Consider the following 15,131-nt stretch of genomic DNA (forward strand, 5'->3'; position numbering starts at 1 on the left):
GGAGAAGGGGACAACAGAGGATGAGATGGCTGGATGGCATCACTGACTCAATGGACATGAGTTTGAGCAAGCTCTGGGAGATGATGAAGGACCAGGAAGCCTGGTGTGCTGCAGTCCATAGGGTCACAAAGAGTCAGACACGACTGAGCAACAGAACAACAATGTCATGGCTACACTCTGGTCATCATGTAATTAACTTTTCCACCTGGTGGGAGTTTCAGTATCTATAAGACAGCTCAAAGGATATGGCTTTGAATGTTATCTACAGCTCTTGAGGAGGAACTGAAGTTCCTTGACTTTGCTTAGTAACTATTATATAATGCTGTGTTGTGCTGTGCTAAGTTGTTCAGCACATGGACTGCAGCCTGCCAGACTCCTCTGTCCATTGGGATTCTCCAGGCAAGAATACTGGAGTGGGTACCCTTTCCCTTCTCCAGGGGATCTTCCCAACCCAGGGATCAAACCCAGGTCTCCTGCATTGCAGACGGATTCTTTCCCGTCTCAGCCACCAGGAAAGCACTATTATTATTTTGTCCTATTTGACTGCTTTCCTTTGCTTCTGCATTTCCTCACTTCATCTGTTAAGCTTATTCTTTGGCTACAGTTTTTCTATAGACAAAAGGCAGCAGAGGACGTAGGGGCGAGGGGCAAGCCCCAGAGACTCCTGCTCTGTTCCATCAAAGCCTGAGAGGCTGACACCCTGCAAGCCCCGGACACAGCCCACACCAGGTCCAGAGGAAGCAAGGCTATGAACTACACACACTCTGAGTCAAAGGGGAACATCCTGAGAAACTAAACCTCAAGTTCTCCTTGGAGCTGTTTTGTCTGTCGTCTATTTGCACCCCTGTGAGATTCTCCTTTCCAGTTTTTTAAAATATCCAGTTGTGTGCTCTCAATGTCAAGCCATAATGCCTACCCACCCTTGGCCTGCTAGCCCAGGGCCCTAAATCTGGTTCTTCCCCTCCAGGTTGCCCTCAAGGAAGGACAGGGGTCCCAGCAGACAGTTGGAGGGAGACATGGACCTCCTTTCCTGAGTGTGGCCCTCTGGGTGAGTTGAGGACCAAGGCCAGCTGGTGTCCCAGGCCTCACAGGGTCGTTAGAGTCCTCTGTTTGGGCACCAAGCTGCAGGCGGCCCTGTTAGACATAGGACACACCTCTCCAGGACAAAGACATGCTGTCAGACAGTTTTGTTCAAAGCATTTGCACCTGTAAGGGAAGCATAAAACAGTTTTCTAACTGTCCTCTGAATAATCAGGGAAGTGCCTCCCCTGATACTGTGAGTCACATTATTAAACAGCAGTAACTGCACTTCTCAAGGGTGGATCCCTTAGAAAAGAAGTCTGGTGCTAATTGTTCTACCGAGACCTCAATAAATCCCTTTGCCGAGTACCCTTTTTCTCAATTTCTCTCTGGGGGAAGAAGGGGTCTATTTCTGCTATTTCTGCTTATTTCATTTTTGGAAAAAGGGCCACTATCCATTATGGTACAACTCTAGAACACCAGCTGGCCCATTCAGTACCTCCCTGAGTTGTCTGATTTTGCTGTATGCCAAATCTTCTCATTGCGGCATTCAGTATAGGATGAAGGATGGGTTTGCTAGAAGTTATTCCAGTGTGTTTCTACAGCACATGTGATTTGACGCATTCTAAAACAATTACCAACATGTGTTCAGTTATTTATTCAACACATCTATTGTAGAGTGTCTTGCAGTGGGTATGGAAGATGTGATCAACACAGGGAGAGACAGAAGTGAGTTAGATGCCTGCCCCTACAGAGCTTAGGGAAAGGACGTCACCAGTCCCTATGGAGGCCACACAAGAGCCATGAGGGGAAGGGATTGAACCCCAGCTTGAGGAAACAACAGAGGGCCTCCTAGAGGAGGCAGCACAAGTGGGGTCTAGGAGGAGTTGTTATTAAGTTGCCAAGTCCTGTTCAACTCTTGGACATGCCAGGCTTCCCTGACCTTCATTATCTCCCACAGCTTACTCAAATTCATGTCCACTGAGTCAGAGATGCCATCCAACCATCTCATCTTCAGTTGTCCCCTTCTCCTGCGTTCATTCTTTCTCAGTATCAGGGTCTTTTCCAATGAATCAGCTCTTCACATCAGGTGGTCAAAGTATTGTAGCTTTAGCTTCAGCATCAGCCCTTCCAGTGAATACTCAGGATTGATTTCTTTCAGGATGGACTGGTTTGATCTCCTTGCTCTCCAAGGCACTCTCAAGAGTCTTCTCCAACACCATAGTTCAAAAGCATCAGTTCTTCGGCATTCAGACTTCTTTGCGTTCCACCTCTCACATCCATACATGACTACTGGAAAAATCAAAGCTTTGACCAGATGGACCTGTTTGCCAGCAAAGTGATGTCTCTGCTTTTTAATGTGCTGTCTAGTTTAGTCATAGCTTTCCTTCCAAAGAGCAAACATCTTTTAAATTTCATGTCTGTAGTCACCATCTGCAGTGATTTTGGAGCCCAAGAAAATAAACTCTGTCACTCTTTCCATTGTTTCCCCAACTATTTGCCTTGAAGTGATGGGACCAGATGCCATGATCTTAGCTTTCTGAATGTTGAGATTTAAATCAACTTTTTCACTCTCCTCTTTCACTTTCATCAAGAGGCTCTTTAGTTCTTCTTCGCTTTCTGCCATAAGGGTGGTGTCATCTGCATATCTGAGGTTATTAATATTTCTCCTGGCAATCTTGATTCCAGCTTCTGCTTCATCCAGTCCAGTGTTTCTCATGATGTACTCTGCATATATGTTAAATAAGCATAGTGACAATATACAGCCTTGACATACTGCTTTCCCGATTTGGAACCAGTCTATTGTTCCAGTTCTAACTGTTGCTTCTTGACCTGCATACAGATTTCTCAGGAGGCAGGTCAGGTGCTCTGGTATTCCCATCTCTTTAAGACTTTTCCACAGTTTGTTGTAATACACATAGTCAAAGGCTTTGGTGTAGTCAATAAAGCAAAAGTAGATGATTTTCTGGAACTCTCTTGCTTTTTCGATGATTCAGTGGATGCTGGCTATTTGATCTCTGGTTCCTCTGCCTTTTCTAAATCCAGCTTGAACATCTGGAAGTTCAAGGTTCATGTACTGTTGAAGCTTGGCTTGTAGAATTTTGAGCATTTCTTTGCTAGCGTGTGAGATGAGTGCAATTGTGGAGTAGTTTGTATATTCTTTGGCATTGCCTTTCTTTGGGATTGGAGTGAACACTGACCTTTTCCAGTCCTGTGGCCACTGCTGAGTTTTCCAAATTTGCTGGCATATTGAGTGCAGCACTTTCATGGCATCATCTTTCAGGATCTGAAATAGCTCAACTGGAATTCCATCACCTCCACTAGCTTTATTCTTGGTGATGCTTCCTAAGGCCCACTTGACTTCACATTCCAGGATGTCTGGCTCAAGGTGAGTGATCCCACCATCGTGGTTATCTGGGTCATGAAGATCCTTTTTGTATAGTTCTTCTGTGTATTCTTGCCACCTCTTCTTAGTATCTTCTGCTTCTGTTAGGTCCATACCATTTCTGTCCTTTATTGTGCCCATCTTTGCATGAAATGTTCCCTTGGTATCTCTAATTTTCTTGAAGAGATCTCTAGTATTTCCCATTCTATTGTTTTCCTTGATCTCTTTCCACTGCTCACTGAGGAAGGCTTTCTTATCTCTCCTTCCTATTCTTTGGAACTCTGCATTCAAATAGGTATATCTTTCATTTTCTCATTTCCCTTAGCCTCTCTTCTTTTTTCAGCTATTTGTAAGGCCTCCACAGACAACCATTTATACCTGAATACGCTAGTGTTTTTCCCTACTTTCTGCAAGTGGCGTTAAGTCCTAGAAGGAGGAGTCAGAGTTATTTTGGTTCTGGTGGAGGGATGAGCTGATAAGATTATAAAGGCACAGTGAACAAACTGAAAATGGCTTCCTATCACTGGAAAACCAAACTTCAGGTGAACAATTTTCCTTAAATAAACTTGGAATGTGTAACCAATATTAATCTGTCTAAGGGGAAAGTCAGAGGTCAAATCTGTGAACAGAATGATTGTACCTCATCTGAGAAGTCCAGAAATTTTACAAGTAAAATTTGGGGATTTGGATTGCAAAAGCTCAGAAATTCTCATAGTAAGTTTTCTGAGATAAAAGGATATTTTAAATAACTTTTCATTTTCAAATAGTTTTAGATTTACAGAAAAAAAAATTAAGCAGTACCCAGAGATTCCATATTGCCCACCCCAGTTTTCTCTATTTGTACCACCTTAGCATCAGTATCGGAGAAGGTGATGGCACCCCACTCCAGTACTCTTGCCTGGAAAATCCCATGGATGGAGGAGCCTGGTGGGCTGCAGTCCATGGGGTCGCGAAGAGTCAGACATGACTGAGCAACTTCACTTTCAGTTTTCACTTTCACGCATTGGAGAAGGAAATGGCAACCCACTCCAGTGTTCTTGCCTGGAGAATCCCAGGGATGGGGAGCCTGGTGGGCTGCCGTCTTATGGGGTCGCACAGAGTCGGACACGACTGAAGCGACTTACTAGCAGCAGCAGCAGCAGCAGTATAACATAATTGTTATAATTAATAGGATTCTATTGATACACTGCTATTAGTGAACATTCATACTATGTTCCTGTTTTGCTAGTTGTTACCACATGTCCTTTTTCTGCCCTAGGGTACTATCCAGGATGCCCCATGGTCTGTATCTATGTCTGCTCAGGCTCCTCGTGGTTCTGACAGTTTCTTTGGCTCTCCCTGCGTGATGACAGCCATGAGTAGCCCTTCTCAGCTGCTTTGTAGCCTGTCCCTCGGTTTGGGTTTGTCTGATGTTCTCCTGGTATGACTGAAGTTGTGAGCTTTAGGAGGAGATATAAAGTTTCCAATGCAACATCTCGTGGAGGGAAGGGCAAGGTGGCCTTTGTGAAGCTGGAGAGGGAGTGCAGTGCCCGTCGTCTCACTGCCTGGCCTCCTCCTCACTCTGTCCTTCTCTGCATCCTCATGCTCCTCGCCCCTTGCAGCCCCTGCCCCGAAGTTGTCCCTGCCCCTCCGTGCCTCTCCAGCTCCTCTCTAAGGGCTGCGTCCTCTGCCTCCCTCTCTCCCTGTTCACCCAGGCTCACTGGCTCTCCTTCAGATCCTGGACCCCAGAGCATCACTCCTGCTATTCTCTGCCTGCAGATGTCTCAGAACACATCCCAGAACCCCCGATGGCCACCCAACCCCATTCACCTGTACGTACCACACCACATTCACCTATAGCACCTCCCTTTCAGACTTCTGATCCCCAGCAAATGTCAGCTTTCTTGAGAAGACCACCTGCCACCCCTGCCAGAGCCTGGCTCTCAGAAAGCTGGATGCTTTGATCCTTAGTGCAGCTTGAGCCGTCCCTCAGACCATCTGTCTCCAATTGCAATCAGGTGCCCATGCAGTTCTGTGATCAATGCCTACTCCCTCCTTTATCTGTAGGATATCAATACATGGGGGAGGGCAGAAAACACGTCTAGTTTCTTCATTCGGTGTTGTCAGTGCCTTGTAGGACTGGTGGACACTTTCTCCATCCCTGATGGAGGAAGGAAGGGAGATAGGAAGACTGTGGGAGATGCCAGATCAGTCCCTTGACTTGACGCAGCCACTGTCTGGGATTCTTCAGATTGCAGGAGTGTCACTTGAGGGATGACACCTCTGTTCTGGGCTGGGCTTCCAGTGGAATGGAAGAGGATACAGTTTACTAAGGGCATGATGTGTTGGCCGCTCAGCTGTGTCCGACTCTTTGTGGCCATGGACTCTCCAGTCCATGGACTGGAGCCCACCAGGCTCCGCTGTCCACGGAATTTTCCAGGTAAGAATACTGGAGTGGTGTGCCATTTCCTCCTCCAGGGGATCTTCCTGACCCAAGGATTGAACCTGGTTTCTCACATTGCAATCAGATTCTTTTTTTTTTAATTAATTTATTTATTTTAATTGGAGGCTGATTACAATATTGTAGTGGTTTTTGCGTACATTGACATGAATCCACCACGGGTGTACATGTGTCCCCCATCCTGAACCCCCCTCCCACCTCGCTCCCCATCCCATCCCTCTGGGTCATCCCAGTGCACTGGCCCTGAACACCCTGTCTCATGCATTGAACCTGGACTGGCAGTCTAATTAATATATTATAGTACATGTGTTCAGAGAAGGCAATGAGTACCCAACTCCAGTACTCTTGCCTGGAAAATCCCATGGAAGGAGGAGCCTGGTGGGCTGTAGTCCATGGGCTCGCTAAGAGTCAGACACGACTGAGCGACTTCACTTTCAGTTTTCACTTTCATGCATTGGAGAAGGAAATGGCAACCCACTCCAATATTCTTGCCTGGAGAATCCCAGGGACAGGGGAGCCTGGTGGGCTGCCGTCTTATGGGGTCGCACAAAGTCGGACATGACGGAAGCGACTTAGCAGCAGCAGCAGCAGTACATGTGTTTCAATGCTATTCTCTCAAATTATCTCACCCTCGCCTTCTCCCACAGAGTCCAAAAGTCTGTTCTTTACATCTGGGTCTCTTTTGCAATCAGATTCTTTACTGTCTGAGTCACCAGGGAAAACCTTACAAAGGGGAGGGAGTGGACAATTTGGAGCACAAGCTGAAAGAGAGATGGAATCAAGTGTTCCTAGTCCTGATGTTCAATGTGGAAGGCCTAATAAGGTGATTATCTACAAGGAAGGGCAATTTTTAGGTAACTCTCCCAGGGTCACACACAGCTGGTACATTTTCCAGTACAGTAAGTCCCCTGCATACAAACGTTCAAGCTGCATACTTTCAAAGATGTGAACGTGCTGTTTGCATGTTCACTTACACAAGGCAGCCTACACGTCTGGAGTACGATGTCATGTGTGTGCACCCTCTACCAGGGGTTGTGCTTCTGTGTACTTTATTGTACAGTACTGTATAGAGTACTATTGTGCAGTATCTTTATTTCAAGCCCAGAACGTACCCAGACATCCCTGGATCATTTTATCAAAAAGGTAGATAGAATTCAATCCAGCAGGGAACCAGAGCCTGTACCATCAACATCAGGCGTGAGTGAAGTCACAGCCTGTCTTCCGTCTCCTGCTGGGACGATCCTTCAGGTCCACCATCTCCCAGCTCCTCTCCCTCCTCCATCAGTAACTCGTCTTGACTGTTCACTCGATGCCAGCCCCTGGATGCCTGCTGTTACATGGTACTACTGTATTTTTCAAGGTACTATACTGTAATATTAAAACTGTTTTTGTATGTGTGTGTGTGTGTTTGTTCTTTTATGTATTATTTCTGTGAAAAGTATTATAAACCCACTACATTATAGTACTATATAGCCAATCATGGTAGTTGGGTACCTGGGCTAACGTCCTTTGACTTATGAACAAAGTGGACTTACGAATGCACTCTCAGAATGAAACTCATTCATATGTAGGGAACTCACTGTATTTAAAGTTCAGTACTTCTCCCAAAGGGAATGCACATTTGGAGGGGGCTTCAGAAATCATCTGTTTCATCTTGTAACCGCAATATTGAATTAGCCTACTCATTTGGTGAAGACTGAGTCAGTCCTCTCTATATCAACCTGGATTCTCGTGCAGCAGTATTGTGGATGATAAAAGAAAAAATAATGTAAGCATGAGCAAATGGAAATATTCCTCTCACTTGCCTGATGTTAAAAGTCACTTAGCACTTTGTAAGTTCATGTTGACTCAGCCAAGTGGAATTGGGTTGCAAGAATTTATGAATTCTCCTCATGAGGGAATTCACTACCAAGGGTAACTGGTCTAAATATAACTTTGATTGGGTCTTGGAACAGAAAAAGGACATTAATGGAAGAACTGTTAAAACCCAAATAAAGCCTGTAGTTTATTTACTAGCATTGTACCAATGTTTTTCTTCATTCTGGTGAATGCACCATGGTTGTGTAGGGTGTCAGGAAAGGAGAGAGAATGACACACATGGGCTTGATGAAATACCTTTATGACTTTTGTGTAAATCTGAGATTATTCCAAATGATGTTATATAAAAATAAGCAAAAATGGATACTGATTTGTCTCATGGAAACTAAGTAGTTGAAATGCCTCCCAAGGAACTGGAACCATAAAAGAAGAATTAAACAATGATGGTCACACACAAAATTTTCACCATCACCAACAACTGAAGATATGAAAATCCATACAAGACAGAATGTATTTCCTATGAAATCAGCCAATATAAGAATAATCAATATTGAGCAGATTTGGGGGAAATGAACCTTTATATACTGTGAGGGATATTCATTGAATCATTTTCTTTTTATCGCAGCTAATAGAAAGTTCATCTCAACTGGGAATGGAGGGGACACTTTGGTTCAGGCGTTGGGAAAGCTTACTGTTAGGTCAAACTTCAAGGGAGGCCTGGCCCCAGTGAACAGAAATTCACCTTCTTTCTGCCTCTCCTCTCAGCTTTCTGTGATGTCCACTTTACCCAAAGTTGATTCCTCATATACCTCAACACTTCCAACCATTTCCACAGCTCTGTTCTTCCTTTCCATCAAGGAGCCAAGAGAATGATTTTTCCAACAGTCCTGGGAAAGTAAATATTTCTCACCTCAGTGACCTAAGTCATGGTCTGTCCTCTAATGTTCACTCTGGCCAGAAGGGCGGCTGCACAGAAGAAGCCGATCTCTCCCACACTCTCTGGAGGAGACTGTCAGAGGGACGGCCCGTCAAAGGAAATGGGCAACATAGGCCCATGAAGGAAGTGTATCCATTAACTGAATTTTTACAGAAGTCTTTTTAAAATAATGAACTTCAAACAAACCCAACTTTTTGTTTTATTTCAAGTAGTCAAAGTTGTACAAAACTAAAAGGGATCATGGACAAGAGATATTCTGGTAATTTTATCCTGAAAAAAAAAAAATGTGAAATAATCTAAATTCCCAGCAATAGTATGCTTGTTACATACGTTACAATTCACTACTTGATGGACTGCCAGGCAACTATTAAATATGATGCTTTCTAAGGGTATTTACTGATAGTGAATAAAAGTCATTCTGTACTGGTAATTCAACAAATATTTATTGATAGCTTACCACTTGCTGGGATTCCCTGGTAGCTCAGACAGTAAAGAATCTGCCTGCACTGCAAGAGACAGGAGTTCAGTCCCTCAGTTGGAAAGATCCTCTGGAGAAGGGAATGGCTACCCACTCCAGTATTCTTGTCTGGAGAATTCCAAGGACAGAGGAGCCTGGTTGGGCTACAGTCCATGGGCTTACAAAGACTCAGACACGACTGAGCGACTTACACTTTCACTTTTTCACTACTATGTGCCAGATGTAGGGATACACCAATCAACAAAAGAAAGAGCCTGATCTCCTGAAATTAAATTTTAAAATAATACTATAAGATGAATTTATGTCAAATCTTTAAAAACCATCATTTTCCAATGCACACACACAAGAATATCTGCAAATGAACCAACATTTTCATGTATCTGCAGACACAAATATCTGTAAAGTTGTACCTCAACAGTAGTTTTGTTTCATTTTGTTTTTCTGGTCAGTATTTTAAAGGGGATTTTTAAATTTTCTTTCTGGTCTTTTATTCTATTTTCAGAAGTGTCTGCCATAAACATATGTTCCCTTTTACAGTCAGAAAATAAGTAACAAATTTGTTACCTTTTAAAAGAGTGGAGATTGAGTTCTGTTGATATGTTGGCGTGCACAGAACACCTGTGAAATGTTTGAGCCTTTCTCTCCACACTTACCAAGCTGGTGTTTGGATGGTGAGAGAGGAAGTAGAAAAGGGGACATTGAGCTTACATTCTACACTGAGATCTAATTCCATCTAATTCGTTCAAATCAAACATTTCTTGCACCATATCGCATTGAGTTTTGTAAATGCGGTGACGAATTGATATTTCCCAAGATATACTTGCTAGTTTTGGATTTGTATAAAGCCAAGATTGGATGCAAGGAATGAACATCACCTATTCATATTATCTAAGATGTGATTGCAGAGAAAATGACTCTCACATTTCAGAATTCCCACAGCATGACTTCTGTCCTGTGTTAAAAATAACTCTAACATTGTCTAAGACATTCTGTGTTAACCTTGGTGTGTGAATGCCAAAGCCATTCCCAGGGTAGAGATGTTTTTGGAGTAATTTTCCCATGAGAAAACAAAGCATCTGACTGTGGGTGATATGAAAAAATAAAATTCCACTCTAATAGCCAGCTTTTCTGTTTTAACTCCTCAGGCCCAAACCATCAGTGGTGACAATCTTCTTGGCATATATGGGCCAAAGGTAAGTGTTCTGAAGCATGAATTCTTTTTTTTTTTTTTTATCATTTCTTGACATTTATTTCTTAATAAAACCACAAGCTCAAGGTTGTGATGAGCAAAAGAGTTAAAGTACAAATATGAAATAAACATTTTAACATTCTTATTGTTTAGTGCTATGAAGTGTTATTAATTGTATTTGATAAAATTTACATATTCTGTCATTAAAAATGTAATTTGATCAATGTATACCTCATAAACAGTTCACATGATGCAGTTAAGTGAATGTGATTAACTTTGACCCTTTAGGATGGAGCTATTGGTCAAACAATAGTATAAAGATCCCTTGGAATTGTTGAGTGAGGGATTAGTCATTTCAAATTGATTCCCAGGAGTGTCATGATTAAGTTAGTACTCACTTAAATGTTTAACAAAAATCTCTAAAATTCTTTAAGGAAATTCTTAAAGATGTCTTAACACTGGCCCAAGGGACTTCCCTGATGGTCCAGTGGCTAAGATTCTGTGCTTCTCAGTGCAGGGGCCCAGGTTAGATTCCTGGTCAGGGAACGAGGCCCCACATGTTACAAAAACACGAACAACTGGCCTAAGGTTTATCCCAGAAAGAAGCAAGAGCAGTTGGCCACTAGGTCTTTGACATTTGTCCTTTCACTATTTTGGAGACATCATTTAAATAATCTTGATTCATCAGAAATAAGTTTCAAGTGCCAGTAATCTTCATGAATAGTGCATACAGTTAAGTTATAAAAGTATCAGAGGCCTCTCATTTCAAAATGGCTTTGCAGGTCTTGGGTAATAACATATCTCACCATATAAAAGATCCATAATCATTCCAAATCTATGGACTAGATCCATAAGTTCCAGCGAGATGCAGCTTTCATTTTCAAGGAGTCAAGGCAGCCCAGTCACCCCGTAAGAGATTTAATTCCTTTTGGAGCATAGGACTATTACGTGGCAGAGGTCAATGATGGTCTAATGCTTGACCACAGGTGTTTTCTACAAAAAAGGAAGTAACTAGAAATATCAGGAATAAACATGTTAAAATTCCTAATCAGATTAATACTTTTATAAGTTTTATACTTGATACATTTTATGACTTCCTCAAATTTTGAAATTTTTATTAAGCCATAATCTCGAATAATATTTGAAGAATTAATGTAAGTTTTTTAAAGTCTCTAAAACACCTTCCAAAATCAAGGTTCATAGAACAATGCCAATAATAAGTCTTCAATATAGTTTTTAAATTCTCCTGGAAACCATCCTATCAAGTGTTCAACCATTTGATCTGATAAGTAAACACAGGTATATAAAGTCAACACTCAAGGCTCAGTGCCAAGAAATTCACTGAGCAGAACGTTATGAAGATCTTCTAAAGCCTACCACCAACTACAGTGCACAAATGGGCATTGTAACTGAAAAACAGGTTCACCCTGGCTCCCCAAATCACAAATTCTCCATCATAGCCATAACATGATGTGCTATTTGGTAACAAAATATACCAACGTTTGGCTTTATAAAAATAAAATGTTTAAGATCACAAAATAGAATAATAAATGAATCTAGGGATCCACTAGGGTGAGTGCTGTCCTACCCTGGCCTTAATCTTTAGGAATTTATACTTCCAGACAGTTCAAGTTAAACTGGAATTTAAGCCTGGAATTAGCAAACCCTGTTATTTATTTATAAAGGGCTTCCCTGGTGGCTCAGATGGGAAAAAATCTGCCTGCAGTGTGGGAGACCAGGAAGAGCTCCTGGAGAAGGGAATGGCTACCCACTCCAGTAGTCTTGCCTGGAGAATTCCATGAACAGAGGAGCCCAAAACATATTTACTGCAACACTAGTAAACTAAAACACCAGCATCTTCAAGGACTTCCCTGTCAATCTAGTGGTTAAGACTCTGCCCTTCCACTGCAGGGGACAAGGGTTCAATCCCCGGTGGGAGAACTAAGATTCTGCATGCCCTGCAGTGAAAATAAAACCCCCAAACTTGGATATTTCATGTGTAAGGGCCTTTTCCAAGCCTCTTGAAGGTTCTCCAGCCATATCTGGACAGTGATATATTTTTTGATAAATTAGCTGCAGCCAGCTGAGACCCCATCACAACTCTTATACAGGGTCATGCTGGAGGGGCTGTGGGCATTCTGAGAACCTGTTAGAGAGGATTTGCAGCTGAACATCCCTCTAGTTTTGGTTTGGTGAGATATATTCATGTGATTTGCAGTGACTCTCAAGTATAGTTAAATACTTGTTAACCATCTCAGTGTACGAGATGGTTATGTATGTATGAGTTAACCACCTCACCCAACATCAAGGCACAAGGGTGAAAAACACCAGAAAAAAAAATGCCCTATGGTATCTGGCACCAGAAATATCTGGATGATAAAGGAGAAACAAAATGAGTCATCTTTCCGTAATCCTATGAGCAGATTTCAGATTGATTCATGGATAATATAATCTAATTATATGGCATGTGGTTTTAAAATATTCCCACAAAAATTTTCAAAACATAAAATCTTAATAACACACAAACTCAAGACAAAGAGAAAAAGGAAAGCTTAGAGTTACTAGTATGAATGTATAGCCAGCCTCACTAAAAGGTAAAACAATGCTTATCTTATGGTAGGTGCCAAAAAGCTATTATAAATTATTTTTACTGTGCAAGAGTAACATTAAAATATAGGTTTACACCCTTGTCCTAAACGTTATGCCTTAGAAAATTAACTAGTGCCAATAAGAAGACATTTCTACAGCAAGATACTTAAAAGCACACATGCAGAAGAAGATAACTCAGCTGAGACGATGCCTGGAAATGTTTTTGATATCAGTAAATTTTTTTTAATTTAATTTTATTTTTAAACTGTACAATATTGTATTAGTTTTGCCAAACATTGAAATGATCTGCCACAAGTATACCCGTGCTCCCCATCCTGAACCCTCCTCCCTCCTCCCTCCTCCCTTCCCATACCCTCCCTCTGGGTCGTCCCAGTGCACCAGCCCCAAGCATCCAGTATCCTGCATTGAACCTGGACTGGCGACTCGTTTCATACATGATATTATACATGGTTCAATGCCATTCTCCCAAATCTCCCCACCCTCTCCCTCTCCCACAGAGTCCATAAGACTGATCTATACATAAGTGTCTCTTTTGCTGTCTCGTACACAGGGTTTTTGTTACCATCTTTCTAAATTCCATATATATGCGTTAGTATACTGTATTGGTGTTTTTCTTTCTGGCTTACTTCACTCTGTATAATAGGCTCCAGTTTCATCCACCTCATTAGAACTGATTCAAATGTATTCTTTTTAATGGCTGAGTAATACTCCATTGTGTATATGTACCACAGCTTGCTTATCCATTCATCTGCTGATGGGCATCTAGGTTGCTTCCATGTCCTGGCTATTATAAACAGTGCTGCGATGAACATTGGGGTACTCGTGTCTCTTTCCCTTCTGGTTTCCTCAGTGTGTATGCCCAGCAGTGGGATTGCTGGATCATAAGGCAGTTCTATTTCCAGTTTTTTAAGGAATCTCCACACTGTTCTCCATAGTGGCTGGACTAGTTTGCATTCCCACCAACAGTGTAAGAGGGTTCCCTTTTCTCCACACCCTCTCCAGCATTTATTACTTGTAGACTTTTGGATCGCAGCCATTCTGACTGGCGTGAAATGGTACCTCATAGTGGTTTTGATTTGCATTTCTCTGATAAAGAGTGATGTTGAGCATCTTTTAATGTGTTTGTTAGCCATCTGTATGTCTTCTTTGGAGAAATGTCTATTTAGTTCTTTGGCCCATTTTTTGATTGGGTCATTTATTTTTCTGGAATTGAGCTGTAGGAGTTGCTTGTATATTTTTGAGATTAGTTGTTTGTCAGTTGCTTCATTTACTATTATTTTATCCCATTCTGAAGGCTGCCTTTTCACCTTGCTAATAGTTTCCTTTGATGTGCAGAAGCTTTTAAGTTTAATTAGGTCCCATTTGTTTATTTTTGCTTTTATTTCCAATATTCTGGGAGGTGGGTCATAGAGGATCCTGCTGTGATGTATGTCAGAGAGTGTTTTGCCTATGTTCTCCTCTAGGAGTTTTATAGTTTCTGGTCTTACGTTGAGATCTTTAATCCATTTTGAGTTTATTTTTGTGTATGGTGTTAGAAAGTGTTCTAGTTTCATTCTTTTACAAGTGGTTGACCAGTTTTCCCAGCACCACTTGTTAAAGAGATTGTCTTTAATCCATTGTATATTCTTGCTTCCTTTGTCAAAGATAAGGTGTTCACATGTGTGTGGATTTATCTCTGGGCTTTCTATTTTGTTCCATTGATCTATATTTCTGTCTTTGTGCCAGTACCATACTGTCTTGATGACTGTGGCTTTGTAGTAGAGCCTGAAGTCAGGCCGGTTGATTCCTCCAGTTCCATTCTTCTTTCTCAAGATCGCTTTGGCTATTCGAGGTTTTTTGTATTTCCATACAAATTGTGAAATTATTTGTTCTAGCTCTGTGAAGAATACCGTTGGTAGCTTGATGGAGATTGCATTGAATCTATAAATTGTTTTGGGTAGTATACTCATTTTCACTGTATTGATTCTTCCAATCCATGAACATGGTATATTTCTCCATCTATTAGTGTCCTCTTTGATATCTTTCACCAGTGTTTTATAGTTTTATATATATAGGTCTTTAGTTTCTTTAGATAGATATATTCCTAAGTATTTTATTCTTTCCGTTGCAATGGTGAATGGAATTGTTTCCTTAATTTCTCTTTCTGTTTTCTCATTATTAGTGTATAGGAATGCAAGGGATTTCTGTGTGTTGATTTTATATCCTGAAACTTTACTATAATCATTGATTAGTTCTAGTAATTTTCTGGTGGAG

Source organism: Bubalus kerabau, chromosome 3 (assembly GCF_029407905.1).
Source record: "Bubalus kerabau isolate K-KA32 ecotype Philippines breed swamp buffalo chromosome 3, PCC_UOA_SB_1v2, whole genome shotgun sequence".
Classification (NCBI taxonomy): Eukaryota; Metazoa; Chordata; class Mammalia; order Artiodactyla; family Bovidae; genus Bubalus; species Bubalus kerabau.